At 37.6% G+C, this 24,133-nt stretch overlaps 2 long non-coding RNA genes across 2 annotated transcripts in view; one reads left to right on the forward strand and one right to left on the reverse strand.

The window, feature by feature from the left end:
• Positions 1-19,159, forward strand: part of LOC110258591 — a 62,692-nt gene extending 43,533 nt beyond the window's left edge. Inside the window, exon 3 of the long non-coding RNA XR_002341186.1 lies at positions 19,079-19,159. This is a non-coding gene — a long non-coding RNA (uncharacterized LOC110258591). The remainder of the gene's footprint in view (positions 1-19,078) is intronic.
• The window catches only part of LOC102168138, a 71,890-nt gene continuing 64,903 nt past the window's right edge, over positions 17,147-24,133 (reverse strand). Inside the window, exons 5-6 of the long non-coding RNA XR_002341185.1 lie at positions 19,039-19,251; positions 17,147-17,201 (exon numbers count right to left, since the gene is read on the reverse strand). This is a non-coding gene — a long non-coding RNA (uncharacterized LOC102168138). The remainder of the gene's footprint in view (positions 17,202-19,038; positions 19,252-24,133) is intronic.

The raw sequence follows: 24,133 nt of genomic DNA on the forward strand, positions 1-24,133 counted from the left end.
TAAGATGGTAAGAATTGACATTTTTAAAAGGTTGAAACTAATTTCATAATAATGTCATATTCTTATCTTTCTTTAATTTCCCTTAAAAGTATTTTATAATTGTCAGAAGAGATGTCATAAACAATTTTTATTAAATTAACTTTTAAATGTTATATGTTTTAATGCTATTTTGAATGTATTCTTTCCTCTTTGTATCTTGTTTTCCACTGATTAGGTGCTAGTATGTGGAAACACAGTTACTTCTGTCTTTTGACCTTGATTCTGGAACATTGTTAAATTTGTGTATTAGTCATATTACTTTTGCGGTGAATAGTTTTAGGTTTCCTCCTTGTGTTCATCCTTTCCGAGCTTTTGGATTATTTTATCCTACCATGCTCAGTACTTACAGTGTTGAAAAGAGGTGGTGAGAATAGATATCTTGAGCTTAGAGGAAAATAGCCAATATTTCCCAGTTAAACATGGTGTTATTTATAGACATTTAAAAGACATTCATTGAATTGAGAAACTGCCTTCTTTCTATTTCAAAATTTTCTGTATGTATTTTTATCATGAATAGGTACTGAATTTTGTCAGTACTTCTCCTGCATCTACTGAGATGATTATATATTTCTTCTCCATTATTCTAGTAATGTGGTAATTTACATTGATTTTTTTTAAAGTTAAAGCAACATTTCTGCATTACCATAATATAATGGAATTGTCAAAGTAGACTCATAAATCATAGATTTTCTCCAACACCAAATTTCAGAAACTACTCAGTGGATTCAAATAAGATAGAAGTACCAACTTCTTTCTGGAGAGACCAAAATGATCAGAAGCAGTTTCTAAGTATTCCTTTCTCCCACATTGGGAAGCTGAAAATAGGGACATGTAACCATGTGTCCATAAGAATCCTGTTAGATAAAAATTTTTTTAGTATTTTTAATACCATATGCTTGACTAATTTTATTCTCCAGTTGACCACATTCTGTAAATCCTTAAATTCTGAGCTTACTTACAACAAACACAGTGACAGTTTAGTTTCTTTGTGTTTTTTTGTTTGTTTGTTTGCTTTTTTTGGGGGGGCACATCCCTGGCATATGGAAATCCCCAGGGTAGGGGTTGAATGGGAGCTGCAGCTGCGGGCCTAGGCCACAGCCACAGCAACCAGATCCAAGCCACAACTGCAGCCTGCCGGGTCCTTTAACCCACTCAGCGAGGCCAGGAATCAAACCTGCTATTCCTTACCCCTGAACCACGACAGGAAATCCCACAGTGACAGTTCTTTTTCCTTTCCGATTTGGATTCCTTTTATTTCTTTTTCTTTGCTGATTGCTTTGGCTAGGACTTCCAAATCTATGTTAAATAAAATTTGCCAGAATGGTCATCCTTGTCTTGTTCCTGATCTTAGAGGAATGCTTTCAGATTTCCACTGTTGAGTATGATGTTAGCTGGGGGTTTATCATATATGACCTTTATTATGTTGAGCTGAGTTATGCCCACTGTCTGGAGAGTTTTTATTATAAATGTATGTTGAACTTTATCCAAAGCTTTTTCTGCATTTATTGAGATCATCCTATAATTTTATTCTTTAATTTGTTAATGTGGTGTATCACATTGATTTATTTGCTGGTATTTAAAAATCCTTGCACCCCTGGGATAAATCCCACCTGCTCATCATTTTTTGGTCATGGTTTTTTGATCATCCTCTTAATATGTTGTTGTATTTGGCTAGCTAATATTTTGTTAGAGAATTTTGCATCTATTTTCGCCAGTGATAAAGGCTTGTGGTATTATCCTTTTGTGTGTGTGCTTAGTTTAGTTTGGTTACCAGGGTGATGGTGTCCTCATAGAGTGAGTTGGGAAGGGTTCCTTCCTCTGCAGTTTTTTTGTAATTGTTTCCAAAGTTTAGGTATCAACTCTTCTCTAAATGTTTGGTGGAATTCACCCGTAAAGCCCTCTGGTCCTGAACTTTTGCTTCTTGGGAGTTTTTAAATTGCTGATTGAATTTGAGTATTGTGATTGCTCTGTTCATATTTTCTATTTCTTCCTGGTTCTGTCTTGGGAGAGTGTAACTAAGTGAATGTTCATTTCTTGTAGGTTGTCCATTTTATTGGTGTATGGTTGCTAGTATTATTCTCTTATGGCCCTTTGTGTTTCTGTTGTGTCAGTTATAATGTCTACTTTTTCATTTTTGATGTTACTGATTTGGGCCCTCTCTTTTTTTCTTGAGGAGTCTATCTAAAAGTTTATTAATTGTGTTTTGTTTTGTTTTTGCTTCCCTGAATGGATTCTTGGAGATACGAATTTTTATTTTTACTCTAATTTAGAAAGTTTAAATCCATCATATCTTCAAAAACTTTTCTCCTTTTTCTGTGTTTATTCTGGATTTTGTCTTAGGCCACTTGTCAGTGAGTCCCCCTATAGGTGACTGAGACTCTGCTTTTTCAAAGTGTCTTCCTCTGGTCTGTATATGAGATGAATTTTTGTCGACCTGTAGTCACATTTTCTATTCCTTATTTTTACAATGTCTAACATATTTATAAGTGATGTACCAAATTTCTCACTTCAGGCATTTTGATTTTCAATAGTAAAATTCCTATTTTGTTCTTTTTTATAGGTTATCATTTTTCTCCTGAAATTTCCCATTCTCTCACCCATTATATCCAATTTCTCCAGTAAATTATTTAACATATTTAAGTATTTGTTTTACTGTTACCATCTGGAAATTCCCACATCTTGGTTATCTATGTGCCTCTTTTGACTGTGTTTTCTTTTGATTATGTGTCACATTTATCTGTTACTTTTGGATGCACCATATTTTTAAAAAATGTCATATGTATGTATAAAGGAGTGATGGGAACTGATAACATAGCTTTTTGTTCTTATTTGTGTGGGGGTTCAGACATTTCCTCCCTTTGGCATCTAGGCTGATATGCTGGTCATTCTGAATCCACTGGAAGGGAGGAGTTAAGCTGGAATTATGCTACAAATTTAATTAAAATCAGTAGAAATTTTCACAACATTGTAAATCAACTAGACTTTAATTAAACTTAAAAAAAAATCAGTTATCTATGGTTATTCCAACCTCCAACTTTCAAGGATATCACCACTGAGGAACTCATTTATTTTATCAGTTTTTTTTAGCTGTGGTGGTTTTTTGATAGATTGGGTCCTTTTTTATATTAAACTCTAGCAGAATCCAGAAGCTATGATCCGCATTAAGGAAGACTGTTCTAATTTCTCCCTCCTTCCTAGTTTTTCCTCTAGTACTGCCTTCTAAGCATTTGTTAAGTGTGTGTGATAGTGTGAGGGCTGGTTTGTCAAAGCACAATGATGTATTCTTGCCTTTTGAACTCTTGCACATTCTAAGCCATCTTTCCAGCCCAACAGTCATTCAAGACCCAGCTGCTTTCTCATTATCTGGGCAAAGGCTCTCCATCTAGGGCGGCACCTCTCTTCTGCCTGCCCTGTCCACAGATGGCATTTGAATTTGTGATAACATAAAAAGTACACAATTAGAGTTCCCTGGTGGCTCAGTGGGTTAAGGATCTGGCATTGCCACTGTTTTGGCTTGGGTTGCTGCTGTGGCATGGGTTTTATTTCTGGTGCAAGAATTTCCACTTGCTGCAAAGAAAAAAAAAAGTATGAAATTGTATTTTTTTTTTCTTAAGCATGAGAGGGAAAACCTTTAACATCCTATAAATTCAAACTGGAGGCAGAAATCTTCTCTATTCCTTTTACTACACTGTCTATAGCTCGGGAAGGAATTTATCCAGTGAAGCTAATCATAGGAACGCATTTCATGTGAGATCAAAAACTAATGTGTATTAAAACATTTGTCAGTAGTTACATGTCCCTAAAAAAAATAGACCTTTTCTTTATCGCACTGAGATACATGTATCTAAGATGAACTGAACCACTGACACATAAAAGCTTTTGTGAACTAAAAGTTAAAAATGGAAGCTGAATGTTCAGTGGTCAGAGTGACAGCAGACAGAGATACATGTCATGTTGATGCAGTGATATTTGTGGCAGACTTTTACCACTCAGGCAAACACAAGCAACTGTATCTCATTTTCAATGTAAGGCAGAGCTGAAGTGTTTGCCCTGGATTAAAAAGGGTCCCACAGAGATTCCAGGGGAAACAAAGGATCCGATCATTTAGAGTTTCCAAAAGGAGAGTCCTGAGAGGTAGGATCTAAATTGCTACTGCTTGCCTGTTGAAAATATTCAATCTGGGGAATTAACACACAAAGCTACCCTTTTGTGATAATATTCCTCAAAGTTTTGATAGACAAATATAAGGAACTTCTATGTGGGTATGTTTCCACTTCCTTAGAGACAGAGAAACAAATCACATACATCAAAACCAAAACAGAAAATTTGCTGATGATGAGCTCAAAAAATAAAATCAAAACCACGTGAGCATGGAGTCCCCTTGCGGTGTAGTGGGTTAAGGATCTGGCCTTGTCAGTGCTGTGGCCTGGGTCAATGCTATGGTACAAATTGGATCCCTGGCCTGGGAATTTCATATGCCACAACCATGGCCAAGAAAACAAAACCAAATATATGAGCAAACACAGCCCTATGAGTGATATAGAAAAAAAGGGGGGAGTTATAAAAATGAAATAGGAGATACTATGCAAGCATGATCACTTAAATGGGGTTTCTGTTGAAATAGGAGATACTATGCAAGCATGATCACTTAAATGGGGTTTCTGTGCTAAAACTTGGGAATCAAAGGAGTGTTGCCCTGAGGTCTTGTAAATTACAAGTAGGCTTGATGGCAGATAAGGATGTTTTTGATTAGTTACTTTGAGGGCATATCTTTCTATCTGTTTGAAAGCTATTAATGCATAAGTACCATGGAGAGGGAAATGTAGTCACAGATGAGGGGTTAAGTTCACATAAAAGCAGCAAGCTGTGTGTGTGTGTGTGTGTGTGTGTGTTCACGACTGTCCTCAACATGTGTATGGAGAGACTTCTCTGGTGACATTCACATATCACTGGACCATACACAGGTCTTTGGAACCATGTTAGGTGGATCGGGTCACGGCGGTGTCAGGGCGCTTTGTGTCACTCGGCAAATGCGAACCAGGCATGCTGAAGACCTGTGGTCAAGGGACAGTCCTCCACAATCAAGGATTATCCCACCCAGGAGTTCCCTGGTGGTTCAGTGGGTTAAGGATCAGCATCGTCACTGCTGTGGCTCTGGGCACGGCTATGGCACAGATTCTGTCCCCAGCCTGGGAACGTCTGCGGGTCGTGGGTCCTCTACAGGTCCACTGTGAAAACGGGCCTTTTCTGATCAGCAGTTGTCTCACCAGTGATCATATACACCCCTTCAAGGTCAACAACCTATATGATGCATTCCAAAAATCTGTTTTTTTTTTAAATTTAATTATATGGAGTATAGTTGATTGGCAATGTGGTGTTAGTTTTATGTGTACAGCAAAGTGAATCAGTCATGCATATAACTGTATATATGTTTCCTTCCCATATGAGTTACTGCAAACTATTGAGTATATTTTAGTGTACTATACAGGTTCCTGTTAATCACCAATTCACTGGTCATTTCAATGATTGATTAAAAGGTAAATAGTAAAAGTATTGGAAAGCAAAAGAAAATAGTTTCTTCTGTAAAATCAGTTATTGTTTTTATTCAAGATATTTGACATTGTTTACTCCTATTAAATATCTAAATTTATCTTTCAGTTTTTTAAATTCACCAAAAAATGGCCACTATTTTTGAGTATCTTACATGTGCATTTTTATATTAAAACATATTTCTTCTTCACACACACACATACATACACATAAATCTATGAAGACAGGATAGTTGCCCTTATAGAATGAAAGAGTTTGCATGTGTCCAAACTCATTAAAAGGTACACAATGAATATGTACAGTTCTTTGAACATCAATTATATCTCAACAAAGCCGTTTAAAAAGTAATTAAGACTTGGAAAATGTAAACAACTTGTGAAATTGTAAATCCTTAATAAGCAGCTCAGCCAGGTACACCCAATTCTAAAGCACACATGATTCCTTATGAATCTTAAATAAAAATGTTTAATAAGAATAATGCAATATTGTCTACTCTTGAATACATTGAAGATATTAAGTATTTATTTCTATCACTTTCCTTCTTGTGTAGATTGAGAATGCTTAGTCTTGACACATACACACCAAAGTTTTTCATTAGGTACCACAGACTAGAAACACCTCTGATGAAAATTCTTCAAACAACATCTTCACCAAGACAGTGTTTAAAAGAGAGATTGTCTGGGATTCACTCAATGCTTTTGAGGAATATATTTCATTAGTAAAACTTGCGGCACATTTTTTTTGGACTTTGGAATCAAGCAGATTTCCATTTATTTTTTTTCTCAACCAATGTTTCTACTTTTTCTCACACACACATATCAGGTTGTTGCTTTGGCTGGAATTAAGCAAACACAGGTGCTAAAATGATCAGTTTCCTCATATTTTTCCTATGTACTTGTGCTAGGGAAAGTCATTAAGTTTCTGAAAAAGACACATTTTCCCAATTCATTACACCTAAAGAAACCACCAGGCAAAATATGCTGCCAATAGATGAGCCATTACAGACTTCCCATATGTATTTTGCAAGCAGGTGTTTCCCGTGCAGTTTGCCAGAAACAAACTGTTTTTCAGGTGCATAGAGAATGTCATCTTTGTATAAAAAAGGAATAGTGATAACTACTCCTCGTAGAGCTTTCCTCAATAGGAGAGTGATAGAGAATTGCTGCATAAAGGACCAAATTGAGCACATGTTTGACAGCCCAAGGCTTCCCATCCAGTCAAGGTTCGTGTTAATTACTCGACCCAGGATGGATGGAGATAAAACACCAGCAAAGAGCCGGAAGGTGAGGATGAACGTGGCTAAAGTACCTTTTATGTACAGCACAGTGATTTTTCCACATCCTCGTGAGCTAAGTGCTGTCATATCTACTTGATAAATGGGAAAAGTGTGGCTCAAATTTAGGCAGTCACAGTTAGGGACTTCCCAGACTTCATGGTTGTGTCAGCATGATTAGAAATCCTAAATGCAGTGACATGGATTTTCCTTACTTTCTATTCTCGTGTCTTATTCTTGGAAGCTGCACTCCCAGAGATTAGAATACTTCATGTAGGAGTTCCCTTTGTGGCACAGTGGAAACGAATCCAACTAGGAACCATGAGGTTGCGGGTTCGATCCCTCGCTCAGTGGGTTCAGGATCTGGCGTTGCTGTGAGCTGTGGTGTAGGTCGCAGACACAGATGGCTCGGATCTGGCATTGCTGTGGCTCTGGTGTAGGCTGGTGGCTACAGCGCCGATTGACCCCTAGCCAGGAAACCTCCATATCCTGTGGGTGTGGCCCTAAAAAAGACAAAAGACAAACAAACAAACAAAAAGAATACTTGCTAATAGAGAACAGAATCATGCCATTCTATGGAGAGACTGGTAAAAAATGACCAGTAATCCTTCTCCTTTCCAGTGTTGTGTGTATAGCCCACATCACCGTTTGGGTTCTGTGTTTTCATTCATTACATTTATCCTTTTGTGGTGACCATGTGCCATGGCTTGATCACATTTCCTATGTTAGCATAGAGCCTAATGGCAACTTTCACTCTTTTTCTCTAAACAAATATATTTCTATTAATAATCATTTGTCTTACATAGAATCTCAAAACACAAGATTTATAATCTCATCCACAGCTAAAGCATCCCTGTGCTGCCCCATAGGAAGGCGGCAACTTAGAGCACTTTAGCGCAGGATGCTGGTTGGATGGATTTAATTTCTAACCCAACTCTTCTGCTTACCATGACCCTAACTAAAGCTGCTTTACATTTTAGTTTCATTTTCTACTTAAAATTTAAATGTCCACTTCAGTGGGTTCTTTTCAACATCAACGAGATCATAAGTCTAAATAACTAATGAGAATCTATACCTCATTGTTGAGTTCATGATGATGCTAATACATGCTTGTTGTTTTCATGGCAGTGATAATCTGTCTAGAGCTCACCTGCCTTCTGAAATAATACTAAAAAGAATATGCGGAAAACTGACAAATTTAAACATTAAGACTTTCTCCATTCACCTCTGTACAGCACTTAACAAATCTTCCTGAGTCATTCCATATGAGTATTAATTTTTTTTTAAATAAGACAAAGAAGTTGCTATATACCAAATTGACACCGATGAGCTTCGTATGCATGTAAGTGGCATCTGCCTTGTTCTTAGGCTTGTTTTGTTTGTTTGTTTTTTTGTTTTTTTGGAGAATCACAGATCTGAATCTAGAGACTCAGAGACTCAGAACCAGGCCCACTTAAGGTCCTAATGTGGTTTTATTATGGATTAAATATTATGCAAATTCACATGGAATATGGAAAACCTGACCCTACACAATCCCATTTCATGCTTTTACACCCTTTCTATCCTTATCCTCACACATCCTACTTCTAAATATTTGTATGCAGTCCATAATACACGCTTATTATGTTCCCATTAGCAAGCAGTCCCTAAATAAGTTAAAAATATAACAATGTTTATATCAGCCTACACATTTCCTATTGCTTTTGCTCCTCATCTGTTTCTACTGGTCTGGGCTTCCATCAGGAATAAATTTCTTTCTGCCTCAATAAAATCCTTTCGTCAATTTTTCTTCTTATCTTTTGCTTTATTTGGTTCAAGAATTTGCCTTTTGTTCTTACCTGAACATAACCCCCTTCTGTCTGCTGAAATTTTCCTTCTGTTCATCCACCTTGCTCCTCTTAACCTCTTGAAAATCTTCAGCCAATTTTTAATACTGTAGAATAGTTAAAAGTTCTTGTCTGTTAGCCCAACCTGTGGGTTATTTGCAGCAGCTACTTTGGATTCTTATTTATGTTAATCATGGGTCATGTTTTCCTGCTTCTTTGTACCTGTTCTTTGGTTCTGTTTTTAAATTTATTCCTGCTAGATATGGTGTTTAAAGACTGCAATAATCTTCTCTCACCATCCAGAGGAAGTAAGTCAGTTTGCATGAATGCACAACGGTAAAATTTGTATTTTTGAAATGCAGATCACATCCCTCTCTCACCAGCAGCTGCTACAACCAATGTTCCTTCCTGACACCCCCACCCCCACCCCAAGGCACATGTATGGACTGTACTGAAACCCTTTTGTGCCTTCATATCATTCTTAGGAAAATACACGAATCATGCAGACAAGCTGTGGGGCCCAGAGTAATCGCACTCTTCCTGTGTCTGCAGACATCTTTCCAAACTCCTTCTCCGTAGCTTTGCTCAGACGTACGGACATCTTCCTTGCTTTCAATTTACCCTTCTTCTTCCCAGCCTTCTGCTGATGCTGTTTCTTCAGCCTGAAACTCTTCCCTTCTTCTGGTCTTACTTCTTTTACATCCTTAATTCTTATTGTAATTGGCATGTACTCCTTTAAGAAAATACTCCTGAAATTCTTTTTAAATCCTATACTATACATCCTCTAAGTGCCATCTATCCTCCTTTGCACATATCTCAGATGAAATACTCTGTTATTTGCGTGAATATTTCATTGGCATTTTGCGTTTGCATTTTCAGTCATAAACCCTTGTAAGAGTAGGACCAAAGCTCTTTTTAATCACTATTTCATTCCAAGTGCCTGGCACCGTTTCTGAACATTGTATGTGATTTCAAGATGGATAAATAAATACTTCCACTCTAGCAGTTAAAGTTCAAATATATTCACTGAAGTGAAATTTCTTTTCAAACCAATAGAGAATTTTGCTTTGTGAAGGTAATACAAGTGTAAATAAGAAAGCTTTCATAACTATGACAATTACTCTATCAACAAAAAGTTTTCAGTACTATTATGCAGGGAATCAAACTCCTTTTCTGAGGCTGAATAATATTCCATTGTATACATACACCATTTTCTTTATCCACTAGTCCTTTTATGAATGCTTATGTCGTTTACATACGTTGGCTATTGTAATAATTCTGCAGTAAAGATGGGGGTTCAGATAGCTCTTTGAAATCCTGATTTCAATTATTTTGAGTGTATACCTAGAAATGAGATTGCTGGATCATATGGTAGTTGCATTTTAAGTGTTTCAATGAACTTCTGGGTTTCTTTTTTTTTTTTGTCTTTTTGCCTTTTCTAGGCCTGCTCCTGCAGCATTTGGAGGTTCCCAGGCTAGGGGTCGAATCGGAGCTGTAGCCACTGGCCTACACCACAGCCACAGCAACGCGGGAAGCGAGCTGCATCTGCAACCTACACCACAGCTCAGTGGGAGGATCCTTAACCCAGGGAGAAAGGGCAGGGATCGAACCCGCAACCTCATGGTTCCTAGTCGAGTACATTAACCACGTCACCACGACGGAACTCCTGAACTTGTGTTTTTTATAGTGGCTGTACCATTTAACTTCCTACTAACACTGCACAGGATTCTTTTCTCCATATATTCGCCAACACTTGTTACCAGTCTTTTTGTTAACAATCTTCCCAGCAGGTATAAGATGATATGTCATCGTGGGCTTGATTTTCACTTTCCTAATGAGTAGTGACTTTGAACTTCTTTTCATACACCTGTTGGCCATTTGTTTATCACCTATGAAGAAATGTCTAATCAGTTCCTTTGCCTATTTTATTTTTTCTTTATAAACTCACATTTTATTCCAAATCTTTCAGGTTTATGTATTTATATAACAAAATTAAGCAGGAGCATTTTATTGAATATAGATGCTTTTGCAGATAATTAAACAGGCTCCTAGAATTTGCACTCTGAAAGGACTCCCCAGACTGACTTTTCTCATTTGTACAGGTTGGTGGTGAGAGATTTACACCCTCCCCAACTAACTGAAGTAGTTAAAAAAATTAAAGCAGAGAAAGGAGTAACCTTAGCATGTACTGATCCTATGGCACCAACTGTATAAAACTGTAATAGCTCTTTGTTGAGTATTTGTCATCCAAATGAAACCTTTACATTTTCAACAATGTGGAGTTGGATCATGGCGGTATAAAAAGCTGCCTCTCCTCTAGTGCACATACTGCAAAATAACAGGACATGTTCTTATTCATCAATCTTCTAAAATAATCTCATTTTGTGTTGTATGAGATTGTAGCTAACATAAAAAAATGCCGCTGTGTGCTTACTGTCTGCTCTTGTTTCTGACTCTGAAGAATTATCTGTGCACATCCTATAATGTTGAACTAAAAACAAGGAATAATAAGGCCTATATTTCAATGTTCCAAGCTAAAATGGGGTCTAGTTAGATTTACAATTCATTTTTTTCTCCTATAGTACCCCTCTCCCCTCCCATAAGTGCTAGTTTGTTCCCTTTATGTGCTTTTTTATTTTATTTACTAGTTTGTGGTATTTTTTTAGAGTCCACATATAAACGATATCACAGAGTATTTGTCTCTGCCTGACATATTATACTTAGAATAATGCCCTCCAATTCCATCCATGTTGATACAGATGCCAAAATTTCATTTTCATGGCTGAACAGTATTCTACTGTGGGGGGGGGTGTATACACACAAATATTCCTTATCCATTAATCTGCTGATGGACACTTGGGTTGCTTCCAAAGCTTGGCAATTGTAAAGAAAGCTGCTATGAACACTAGGCATGTATCTTTTTGAGTTAGTGTTTTTTGGTTTTTTCAAATATATACCCAGAAGTAGAATTACTGGGTCAGACAGTAGTTTTTAGTTTCTGAGCAACCACCGTACTGTATTCCACTGTGACCACACCAGTTCACATTCCCACCAGCAGAGTTTCAGGATGACATTATTTCTTTGTAGCTGAGTAATATTCCATTGTATTCTTGAACCATATCTTCTTTATCATTCCTCTGTTGCTGGACATTTAAGTTCTTCCATATCTTGGCTATTCTAAATAGTATGCAATGAACAGTCTTTTCAAGACTGCGGGATCATATGGTCATTCTAATTTTAGTTTTGTGAGGAACCTCCATACTGGCTATACCAGTCATTTTTCTCCACACTCTCTCCAGCATTTGTAGACTTCTTGGTGTCAGCCATTCATCTCACACATTGAGTGGTATGAGATGATACCTCATTGTTATTTTGATTTTCATTTCTTTTATAATTGGCAAAGTTGAGCACCTTTTCATGTGCCTTTTGGTCTGTCTTCTTTGGAGAAAAGTCTGTTTAGATCTTCTGTCCATTCATTGATGAGGTGGTTTGGTGTTTTGATATTGAGCTATACGAGCTGTTGTATGTTTTGGCAATAAATCCCTTGTTGGTTGCATCATTTGCAGATATTTTCTCCCATTCTATAGGTTGTATTTTTGCTTAGTTTATGGTTTCCTTTGCTGTGCAAAAGACTTTAATTAAGTTCCATTCATTTACATTTGTATTTATTTTTGGTACTCCAGGAGATGGATCAAAAAAGATATTGCTGCAATTTATGTCAAAGACTGTTACACTTACGTTTTCTAGGAGTTTTATATTATCCAGTCTTATATTTAGTTCTATAATCTATTTTGAGCTTATTTCTGTGGGCGGTGATAATGTTCTAATTTCAACCTTTTATATGTAGCTATACAGTTTATCTAGCAACACATCTTGAAGAGATGATCTTTTCTCCATTGTATATTCCTGCCTCCTTTGTCATGTATTAATTGACTGTAGGTGTGTGTGTTTATTTCTGGGTTTTCTTTCATGTTCCATTGATCTATATTTCTGGTTTTATGCTAGTAGCATACTGCTTTCATGATTGTAGCTTTGTAGTATAGTCTGAAGCCAGGGAGCCTGATTCTGCCTATGCTGCATTTCTTCTCAAGATTTTTCTCACAATTTGGTGTCTTTTGTGTTTTCGTATAATTTTCTTTTTGTTATGGTTCTGTGAAAAATGCCATGGGTAATGTGATAAGGATTGCATTCAATGTATAGATCGCCTTGGGTAGTATAGCCATTTTGACAATATTTCTTTTGTAAGTGTCTTAATAGTTTTCAAAGTACAGATATTTTCCCTCCTTAGATAGGTTTATTCCTATTATATTCTTTTTGATATGATGTTAAATGCAATTTTTCTTTAATTTCTCTTCATCTTTCATGATAATGTATAGAAGTGCAATAGATTATGTATTAATTTTGTATACTGTGACTTTATAAAATTCATTGATGAGCTCTAGTAGTTGCTGGTACCATCTCTAGGATTTTCTATATATAGCATCATTTCATCTGGAAATAGTGCCAGTTTTACTTTCTTTTCCCCATTTAGATTCCTTTTATTTCTGTCTGCTCTGATTCCTATAGGTAGGACTTCCAGAAGTATATTGAATAAAAGTGGTCAGAGTGGATATCCTTGTCTTTCCTGATCTTAGGCGAAATGCTTTTTCAGCTTTTTACCACTAAGTATGATGTTATATGTAGGGTTTTCACATATGGTCTTTATTATGTTGAGGTAGGTTCTATCTATGCCCATTTTCTGGAGAGATTTTTTTATCATAAATCAGTGTTGAATTTTATCCAAAGGTTTTTCTCAATCTATTGAGATGATTGTATTGTTGGTGTGTCACCAAAAGAGAGTTTCTATAATACTTAGGCTAAAATAGATGTATCTATTCATTTAGATTCTAATTCTCTTGTGGAGAAAGTGCTATGAAATAAAGAGGAAAAGATGAATAAATTGAATTGAATAAGAAAAAAATAACATAGAAAAAATTCTAATTTTCAGAAATAAAACACACATAAAATACAAAATTATACAATAATGACCAATAGTTAGGGCTAATTTGGTAGAACTGATGTGATAATCCCTGTGCAGAAAAATTTTATTGACAATTATTTGAGTGTTTAAAATACTTTTGTTCTGAACTAATTTTTTGAAAAGGAGATTTCATAATTCTTAAGGAAATATTGGTTTCAGGAAACAAACTGTAATACTGATGCTATTGTCTGTTTTCAAGTTTTCACAAAAGATAAGCCATTTTTTTAGATTACTTAATATACATTTAGCTTCATTGATTATAAAAGGTAAAATATTTAAGAGAAAGTTAAATTAGCAAATTTGTAATTATTTCCTGAGTAAATTAATTCTGATATGCAAAACATGGTAATTTTATGAGCAAGATGAGTTATGCATAGTACAATTTGAATAATCCTTAGCAAATCCTAGCTAGCTGAATTATGTATTATTAAAATTTATACTCCTAGATAGCTTTTAGGTCTATAATAGTAAATGAATATAAAACTAACCTACTCAAAATTTAATTGGTTTTTATTTGTCCATATTCTACCTGAACACTTTAAATTTTCATGCCTTTGCATTTTCTCCTAATTCTTCAATTTTGCTGTAGTGGTGTGTTGGAGCATAAAATGGCTTGTACTTTGTGTATGACTCATTCCTTTTACTCTCAAGGAGCACCCTTTGGTTCTCCTTGGACAAATATACAACCACACCTAACTTTTTAGAGTGTATTTCCTTAAATTTTGTGAATATTCACTTATTTCATATGGAGAAAACCAAATGTGAAAAATTAAAGTAATAATTTATTATTCTGGAGACCATTTATTCAGGAATTCACAGTCTAGAGGAAAGTCATTCTAATAAGAATCATCTCTACCCTGCATTTTAATGTACAAAAAAAAAGTATGGTGTTAGAGGCTGTGGCTGATGGAAGGGATAAATAGCCCGCTACCACTTACGCAAATTCAGAAATGCAAGTTCTCAGGAGTTCCCGTCGTAGTTCAGTGGTTAGTGAATCTGACTAGGAACGATGATGTTTCGGGTTCCATTCATGGCCTTGCTCAGTGGGTTAAGGATCCGGCGTTGCCATGAGCTGTGGTGTAGGTGGCAGATGCAGCTTGGATCAGGCGTTGCTGTGGCTCTGGCGTAGGCCAGCAGCTACAGCTCTGATTTGACCCCTAGCCTGGGAACCACGGGAGCAGCCCTAGAAATGGCAAAAAGACAAAAAGACCAAAAAAATAAAATAAAATAAAAAGGAAATGCGAGTTGTCTAAGAAACAGTACAAATTTTTCAAACTAAGAAAACCAGAAAATTTTTTATAGACAACTATTCTTGTTTTATTTGTTTTTATTTTTTTTAATTGTTATTTTCCCAATATAATTTTTTTCTACTGTGCAGCATGGTGACCCAGTTACACATACATGTACACATTCTATTTTCTCACATGATCAGGCTCCATCATAAGTGACTAGACATAGTTCCCAGTGCTACACAGTAGGATCTCATTGCTTGTCCATTCCAAAAGCAATAGTTTGCATCTATTAACCCCAAGCTCCCAATCCATCCCACTCCCTCCTCCACCCCCTTGGCAACTACATGTATATTCTCTAAGTCCATGATTTTCTTTTCTGCAAAAAGGTTCCTTTATGTTATATATTAGATTCCAGATACGTGCTATCATACGGTATTTCTTTCTCTTTCTGACTCACTTCACTCAGTATGAGAGACTCTAGTTCCATCCATGTGGCTGCAAATGGCATTATGTCATTCTTTTTTATGGCTGAGTAGTACTCCATTGTGTATATATATCATATCTTCCTAACCCAATCATCTGTCAATGGACATTTGGGTTGTTTCCATGTCTTGGCTATTGTGAATAGTGCTGCAATGAACATGCGGGCGCATGTGTCTTTTTCAAGGAAAGTTTTGTCCGGATATGTGCCCAAAAGTGGTGTTGCTGGGTCATATGGTAATTCTATGTATAGTTTTCTAGAGTAGAAAAAATGCTCACCATCCCTGATTATTAAAGAAATGCAAATCAAAACTACCATGAGATACGACCTCACACCAGTCAGAATGGCCATCATAAATAACAAATGCTGGAGGGGGTGTGGAATGTTGGTGGGAATTAAGCTGGTACAACCACTATGGAGAATGGTGTGGCGGTACCTTAGAAAACTATACATAGAATTACCATATAACCCAGCAAATTTTAAAATTAAAAAAAAAAAACCCTCTTAATAGGGAAGGAAATGAGCGTAGGACTATAGTAAATGTGGATAAATAAGGAAATAAAATCAAACATGGGCTTGTCCAGGACCAAGCATGAAATTTTCAGTAAATTAAATCAGTTTCCTCTATCAGAAGTCAGAAAATTAAATACTTGTTTCTATTTCAGTTGAATTTATTTCAGCACTATTGCATGATTATTATCATGGATGCCCAATTTCTATGAGTTAGCACTTGCTGAATTTCTACTTGTGCACTTCATTTTGCCTGAAACTTAGCAGGATAAGCAGTCCTTTCTATTATAAAAATATTATGCATATTATTATTTTATTGTTGCATTATCTTGAAAATTCAGTAGCTCAAATGGTCCTTTTAAACAAAAGTAAACTTCAAATAAATGCAACTTAAACTATATTCTATAATTTGGTAGGAAGGAGAAGCATATTTTAATGTTTATACTGAAAATGAAAAATTTATTTGAACACTATATGATATTATAACCATGTGCACATTTAATGAAAATTTAATGAAGACTAATTTACAAAAAAACAGTCTCCCTTGCTTTTACAACGTGGAAGCATTTATAGAACCATATAGAATTGTTGTGGTTCAACTTCAAACCCAATTGTGTATAGTAATCCCGTAATATTTATCCCTTTCTTTTAGTATGAATTCTCATGAAACACAGTACAACTAAGACTGAAAAGCCAATAGCACAAATATATGTCAGAGATCCAGTAAAAGGCTACCTGACCTGCTTGTGATGACTGCTTATTCAATATCATCAACAGAATAGACAACAGTTAAATGAAAATGTTTCTCCTCTACTTTAGGAAAGTATAATCTCGATAAAAGTCAGATCACTAAAAAAGCCAAATGCATATGCTCTTTGTGCTTAGCCCCATATTAAAATGATTTTAATAAATTACAACATATGATGTTGACTTTATATAATTAAACAATTGGTGGGTTAAAAACAAGTCTAAACACTTTTTAAAAACTTTGTGATGATAATCTTATTGCATTGAATACTTACTTTAGAAGTTACTGGATTTTGGGAGTTCCCATTGTGGCTCCGTGGTTAATGAATCCAACTAGGAACCATGAGGTTGTGGGTTTGATCCCAGGCCTTGCTCAGTGGGTTAAGGATCCAGCGTTGCCCTGAGCTATGGTGTAGGTTGCAGATGCAGCTCAGATCCCACATTGCTGTGGCTCTGGTGTAGACTGGAGCCTGCAGCTCTGATTAGGCCCCCCTGGGAACCTCCATATGATGCCAGAGTGGCCCTAGAAAAGGCAAAAAGACAAAAAAAAAAAAAAAAGGAAGTTATTAAATTTTGAACTACATTTTTCCTTCACTTTTTTTGAAATAGATTTAGAATGCTACATTCATAACCTGACACATTATTTTTGTCTATACATTGATCTTTGTAAATAACTAGGTGTGTATGAGTAATGTAGATTTGCCTCTAACAGAGAAGAGAATCTGGAAAGATGACCTGTATTTACAAGGTACTGAAGAAAAGATAAATCAACTAAGTCACGTTTCTAATGATATTTTAAAATATTTAATGCTAAATTAGCAAGTATTATTTCACGGCAAGATGTAAACAAGATGTATAAATGGTTTCCCATTGTCCACTTTTCTTCACATTGTCTCTTTAGTTCTGAGACTCCAATGAAAGGTGTTTGACATGCAGTTGAGACAGAGACTGACTCATTCATCAGAGTTCTGTACTTGGTAAAATTGTGTGAAATCAAGAATCTTGTAAAAATTACTGGCAAAGATTTTAGACACATCACCAGTGGAATATACAATTTAAGTAAAATATTTAAAATCTTCTATTTATGAGACTAAAGAATAAAGCTAGAGGAATATAAGCATCAAATACCTAGCAATGTTGTAGCTGATAATAACCGGTTATTTGTAATTAAAGTACATTTAATTGTTAAACATGCAAGTAAATGGAAAGATTTTTTACTTCATATCATGAAACACAATCAGAGGACTTTAGCTTGATAGTAGTTTACTTGGATATATGTTCATGGGAACTAAAATACCTTTTCTCTGAAGGATTTTACACCGTATGATGCAAACTGGCAAATAACTGAATGTAAACATTTTGCGTGTGTGGATGAAATGGAAAGATGTCAGAGAAATAGTCAGGGGCAGGTGTCATTCATCTTTCATGTGCGGGAGAAATTAACATGTATTAAGTCATTTGTAAGCAGCTCCGAGGACAGATGTGCTTTCCACATGTTCATTCTTTTTAAAAGTCCTACTAGTGGTAGGACAGGTTACATGTGATAGAGAAAATCACCAGTCTCTGGCAGAGCTGAGGAGAACCTTCTGGATTTGAAGCATACCGCTGTAGAAAGAGATTATAAGCAATGCTGTAAAATAGTTTTCTGGAGTTCCCCTTGTGGTGCAGTGGAAACAGATCTGACTAGTATCCATGAGGATGCGAGTTGAATCCCTGGCTTCGCTCAGTGGGTCAGGGATCTGGCGTTGCAGTGACCCTTGGTGTAGGTCGCAGATGAGGCTTGGATTCCACGTTGCTGTGGCTGTGGTGCAGGCCAGCAGCTTTAGCTCTGATTCAACCCCTAGCTGGGAACTTCCATAAGCCGCAGGTGCAGCCCAAAAAAGCCAAAACAAAACAAAACAAAATTTTAAAAAAAAGAAATTAGCTTTTATAAAAGATATTTATGTTGTTTGGGTACAAATACAATTTTATGACCAACTGTACATTTAGAATTAGAATCAGGAATATTTTTAAAATATCTGATTTATGTTGTCTTAAAGTAATAGTGTATCATAAACATTTGAATTTAAAGTACCTTATTTCAAAGCCTTGTATAACTTCACCTTACTGAATTTAATGCCGGAATCCATCAAATATACCAGATATTTTTACATATTCCTATTTTCAATTCCTCTTCCCTGTGAAAAACTGCCCTGCCTTGTTGTGAGCATTCTTGATGAAGTTGTCTTGGAGGGAAGTAACTTTTCCTCCACTGACCCAAGGCTGTGAAATGGAAATGTTAAACTAAGCCTATCAAAGAGTCTAAGGTCTGAGTGACACAATGGCACAACGCTGGAAAGAGTCAGATACGCATCTCTTACAGGAGCATCCTGTGATCTCGCACTTCTGTGTGGTTTCTAGATTTCCAGAACTTCCTGGATGCCACCCTTCCAGAGGTCTTCCCTGCAGCTCTTCTCTGGTTTCCATGAAGTCCTCCAAATCCAGTCAGTAAATCACTTGGTGACTCAATCCTATTTGTTTGACAGTGCTGGCCACATAACATTTTTACAGGAATGACTTCCTTTAGAGCTACACTGTCAAATACAAAATAATTAAAATAAATGCATTTTTATACTTTTATATCAAAGCATTTATATATTTCCCATTCTCAAAGCTATAGATTCAATATACCTAAATAATACTAAAATACTTGTTAATTTTCTCATGCAGATTATCTTTGCAATATCTGTGTTTTTAAGAATGTTTATTTTGAATGTTGTCAATCAGTAGTTTTATTTCTTTTAAAATCATGTCACATTGTAAGACAACAAAATTCTACGTGTTAAGTTTTACTTGTTTAAACTCACTAGATATTTTATATATTTTATTCTGGATTTTTTTCCTCTTAAAGTTATGTAAGCTGGAGTTCCCATCATGGCTCAGTGGTTAACGAATCTGACTAGGAACCATGGGGTTGCAGGTTCGGTCCCTGGCCTCGCTCAGTGGGTTGAGAATCCGGCGTTGCCGTGAGCTGTGGTCACAGATGTGGCTCAGATCCCATGTTGCTGTGGCTCTGGTGTAGGCTGGCGGCTACAGCCCAGATTCAAGCCCTAGCCTGGGAACCTCCATATGCTGTGGGTGCAGCCCTAGAAAAGACCAAAAAAAAAAAAAAAAAACCCAAAAAACAAAGTTATGTAAGCTAATCCTTTCTTCTTTCCATCATACATCAATTTCTGAGGTCTAGGATTTTATCTTACACATAGACTTAGCTCTAAAGCCTAGACAGTCTAGATCTTTCTAATATAAACTTTAAAAGTGCTAGGTATCTCATAAAATGGAAAAATAGTGCCTAACTTCAGTTTTATGAAGTCTGGTTGCTGTAATATGTTAAACAAACAAGAATCATTGCCACCTGATTATCTATACAAATCCATGCCAGGTTTTGATACATGATATTATCCAATTTATAGAGAAAATGTATTATTTTAGTTATTAAAATTTAAATTTACTTGAAAGTATTTTTATTATAACTGTATTTATAGCAGACACTGCTGCTTGTCTATAGAGAAGTTTCTCCATGTATTTTTTTTTAGTTGTTAATTTCTTACCCTTTTGGGGCAGTTTGTGGTTTTTCCTTTATGGAAAGAGGGCAACAACATGCAAGCTGAGCATTTCTGTTTTTTGTCATGTGTTTACATGACCACACTTTCTAAAAAAAATATAGATCATCTATCCTCAGCTTTCTTGAGGGTCTAAGGTAGTTTAAAAAGAAAAAAAGAAAAAGACAAAGAAAACAAGATCTGATCACTTCAGGATTCTTGCCGTCAATACTGCTGTTTATTCATGTAATCGTAATTATTTCCTTGCTGGTATATCGCATTATCTATGTTATCTACACGTGCCGTGTGCAGATCTACCTGCAGTGGATGCAGCCTCTGTTCTCCTTTGTTGTAGATGCTCCCTTCTCTTCCCAATAGAACTATCTGTTGTTGTATCATCTCCCTTGAACTGCACTGGATTTTGTAATCTTGTCATGTGCCCTCCTTATCCTTCGCTTGTTAGCCAACAGTGACCACCACATTCACCCCAAATTAGTAACACCATTGTTTTAGAGTGGGGAAAAAAAAAACAAAAACTAATGCCAAAAATGGCAACCTCTTTTCAACTCATATCTCAAAATCAAAGCAAAACATTGCATTTATCGCTGATGCGAACTTCACGGTGATTGTCCATCCCATAATCCACCTCTTGCTACAAGCCTTCTGCAGCTCAAGCAATGCACTCCAGCCAGGGCTGCAATCCAGCCTTCCAGGAGCCAAATCCCTCCCAGCCTTTTTCAGCGACTTTTAATCCAGGAACAACTCCTGTCTTTAGTATTTACAATTTATATTTCAAATCCATTGGTCTTGGAATATATCCACAGGCATTACGCTTAATCGTCAATCATGTCTGCTGAAAGGCTCTGGAGGAATTAAATAAACTCTGGGTCACCCACTTACAAGCCCTAAAGTGACTGTGACCAGAAGTAGTTACAACTTTCATGAGAATACACCATCAGAGAAGCCTCTCTGCCTGCTGGAGGCTTATTTGCCAATTTGGGAGGAGAGGGGATTTTGCTTCACATGCTATTACATAGTGTGACATCTGTATTCCTAGAGGCCAATGAAGCAGAAGAAGTTTCTACCAAACAAATGTAGTAACTGTTGGTTAAAAAGCACTTGAGTGAGTCCAGAGAATTGTAACAAAAAGAGTTCAAAATTTCTGGAAAAAAATAGGAACCCTATTTTACATTTAGGTTGGGAGAGGGGTGAAATGATAAAATCAAATTCCTCTTGTATGAAAACAAATCAGCATAGTTTTTCAAATACGTCTTTCCACATGATCAGGCAAGACTTACGTTTTAAAACTTCAGTACCAGAGTCATGGCTCACTGGTTAATGACTCCGACTAGGAACCATGAGGTTGCGGGTTCCATCCATGGCCTTGCTCAGTGGGTTAAGGATCCGGTGTTGCTGTGAGCTGTGGTGTAGGTTGCAGACAGGGCTTGGATCCGGCGTTGCTGTGGCTCTGGCGTAGGCCAGTGGCTACAGCTCCGATTTGACCCCTAGCCTGGGAACCTCCATATGCCATGGGAGCAGCCCTAGAAAAGGCAAAAAAGACCAAAAAAAAAAAAAAAACCAAAAAACAAAAAACCTTCAGTACCACTCTACATTATTTAGCTAATAGCACATTTTCTTAAACCTCCTGTTAATATCACTTCTGATGACATATTCAGGTAAGTGAAGCTGCTTATTGGAAGGAAAACAATTTAAAAACCCATTTTTTTCATTATTTAAAGTTTTATTGAAGTACAGGCGATGTACAATATTGTGGTAATTTCTGCTGTACCAGAGTGATTCAGTTATACATATACACACACACACGAAATTTTGAATACAGTTCTATTTGGTGATCCCAATGATACAAAATGTATGTAGTAGGTACAAAATGGTGAACCACAAGATAAAGGGAATGGAGAATTGCTATTTTTCTTCCAGATTGAAGAGATATAGTGATTTATTTATTTCTGTTACATCTTTCATCATAATCTAAATTATTGGCATTTTAAGAAATAGCATAATTAGAAATTGAATTTCTAAGGAGCGCATAACTCAGAATGAAATTAATCTTTTCCTCTCTGACAAAGATTCTTTCTTTAACCAAATTCTAGTCAGGATCCTCTGTGCTCTCTTTCGCCTGGGACCAGTCCCTGGGCTTGTCCTTAGCAGCCAATTTTAGCAAGAACCCTGTTGAGAGAGGTTTTCCAGAATGCCCACCATCCGAGTCTGATCCCTGTTGAGTGAGGTTTTCCAGAATGCCCACCGTCCGAGTCTGATCCCTGTTGAGTGAGGTTTTCCAGAATGCCCACCGTCCGAGTCTGATCCCTGTTGAGTGAGGTTTTCCAGAATGCCCACCGTCCGAGTCTGATCCCTGTTGAGTGAGGTTTTCCAGAATGCCCACCGTCCGAGTCTGATCCCTGTTGAGAGAGGTTTTCCAGAATGCCCACCGTCCGAGTCTGATCCCTGTTGAGTGAGGTTTTCCAGAATGCCCACCGTCCGAGTCTGATCCCTGTTGAGTGAGGTTTTCCAGAATGCCCACCGTCCGAGTCTGATCCCTGTTGAGTGAGGTTTTCCAGAATGCCCACCGTCCGAGTCTGATCCCTGTTGAGTGAGGTTTTCCAGAATGCCCACCGTCCGAGTCTGATCCCTGTTGAGTGAGGTTTTCCAGAATGCCCACCGTCCGAGTCTGATCCCTGTTGAGAGAGGTTTTCCAGAATGCCCACCGTCCGAGTCTGATCCCTGTTGAGTGAGGTTTTCCAGAATGCCCACCGTCCGAGTCTGATCCCTGTTGAGTGAGGTTTTCCAGAAGGCCCCACCGTCCGAGTCTGGTCCCTGTTGAGAGAGGTTTTCCAGAATGCCCACCGTCCGAGTCTGATCCCTGTTGAGAGAGGTTTTCCAGAAGGCCCCACCGTCCGAGTCTGATCCCTGTTGAGTGAGGTTTTCCAGAATGCCCACCGTCCGAGTCTGATCCCTGTTGAGTGAGGTTTTCCAGAAGGCCCCACCGTCCGAGTCTGGTCCCTGTTGAGTGAGGTTTTCCAGAATGCCCACCGTCCGAGTCTGATCCCTGTTGAGTGAGGTTTTCCAGAATGCCCACCGTCCGAGTCTGATCCCTGTTGAGTGAGGTTTTCCAGAATGCCCACCGTCCGAGTCTGATCCCTGTTGAGTGAGGTTTTCCAGAATGCCCACCGTCCGAGTCTGATCCCTGTTGAGTGAGGTTTTCCAGAATGCCCACCGTCCGAGTCTGATCCCTGTTGAGTGAGGTTTTCCAGAAGGCCCACCGTCCGAGTCTGATCCCTGTTGAGTGAGGTTTTCCAGAATGCCCACCGTCCGAGTCTGATCCCTGTTGAGTGAGGTTTTCCAGAAGGCCCCACCATCCGAGTCTGATCCCTGTTGAGTGAGGTTTTCCAGAAGGCCCACCGTCCGAGTCTGGTCCCTGTTGAGAGAGGTTTTCCAGAATGCCCCACCGTCCGAGTCTGGTCCCTGTTGAGAGAGGTTTTCCAGAAGGCCCACCGTCCGAGTCTGGTCCCTGTTGAGAGAGGTTTTCCAGAAGGCCCACCGTCCGAGTCTGGTCCCTGTTGAGAGAGGTTTTCCAGAAGGCCCACCGTCCGAGTCTGGTCCCTGTTGAGAGAGGTTTTCCAGAAGGCCCACCGTCCGAGTCTGATCCCTGTTGAGTGAGGTTTTCCAGAAGGCCCACCGTCCGAGTCTGATCCCTGTTGAGTGAGGTTTTCCAGAAGGCCCACCGTCCGAGTCTGATCCCTGTTGAGTGAGGTTTTCCAGAAGGCCCACCGTCCGAGTCTGATCCCTGTTGAGTGAGGTTTTCCAGAAGGCCCACCGTCCGAGTCTGATCCCTGTTGAGTGAGGTTTTCCAGAAGGCCCA

The sequence above is a fragment of the Sus scrofa genome, unplaced genomic scaffold, assembly GCF_000003025.6.
Source record: "Sus scrofa isolate TJ Tabasco breed Duroc unplaced genomic scaffold, Sscrofa11.1 Contig2471, whole genome shotgun sequence".
In the NCBI taxonomy this organism is placed as follows: Eukaryota; Metazoa; Chordata; class Mammalia; order Artiodactyla; family Suidae; genus Sus; species Sus scrofa.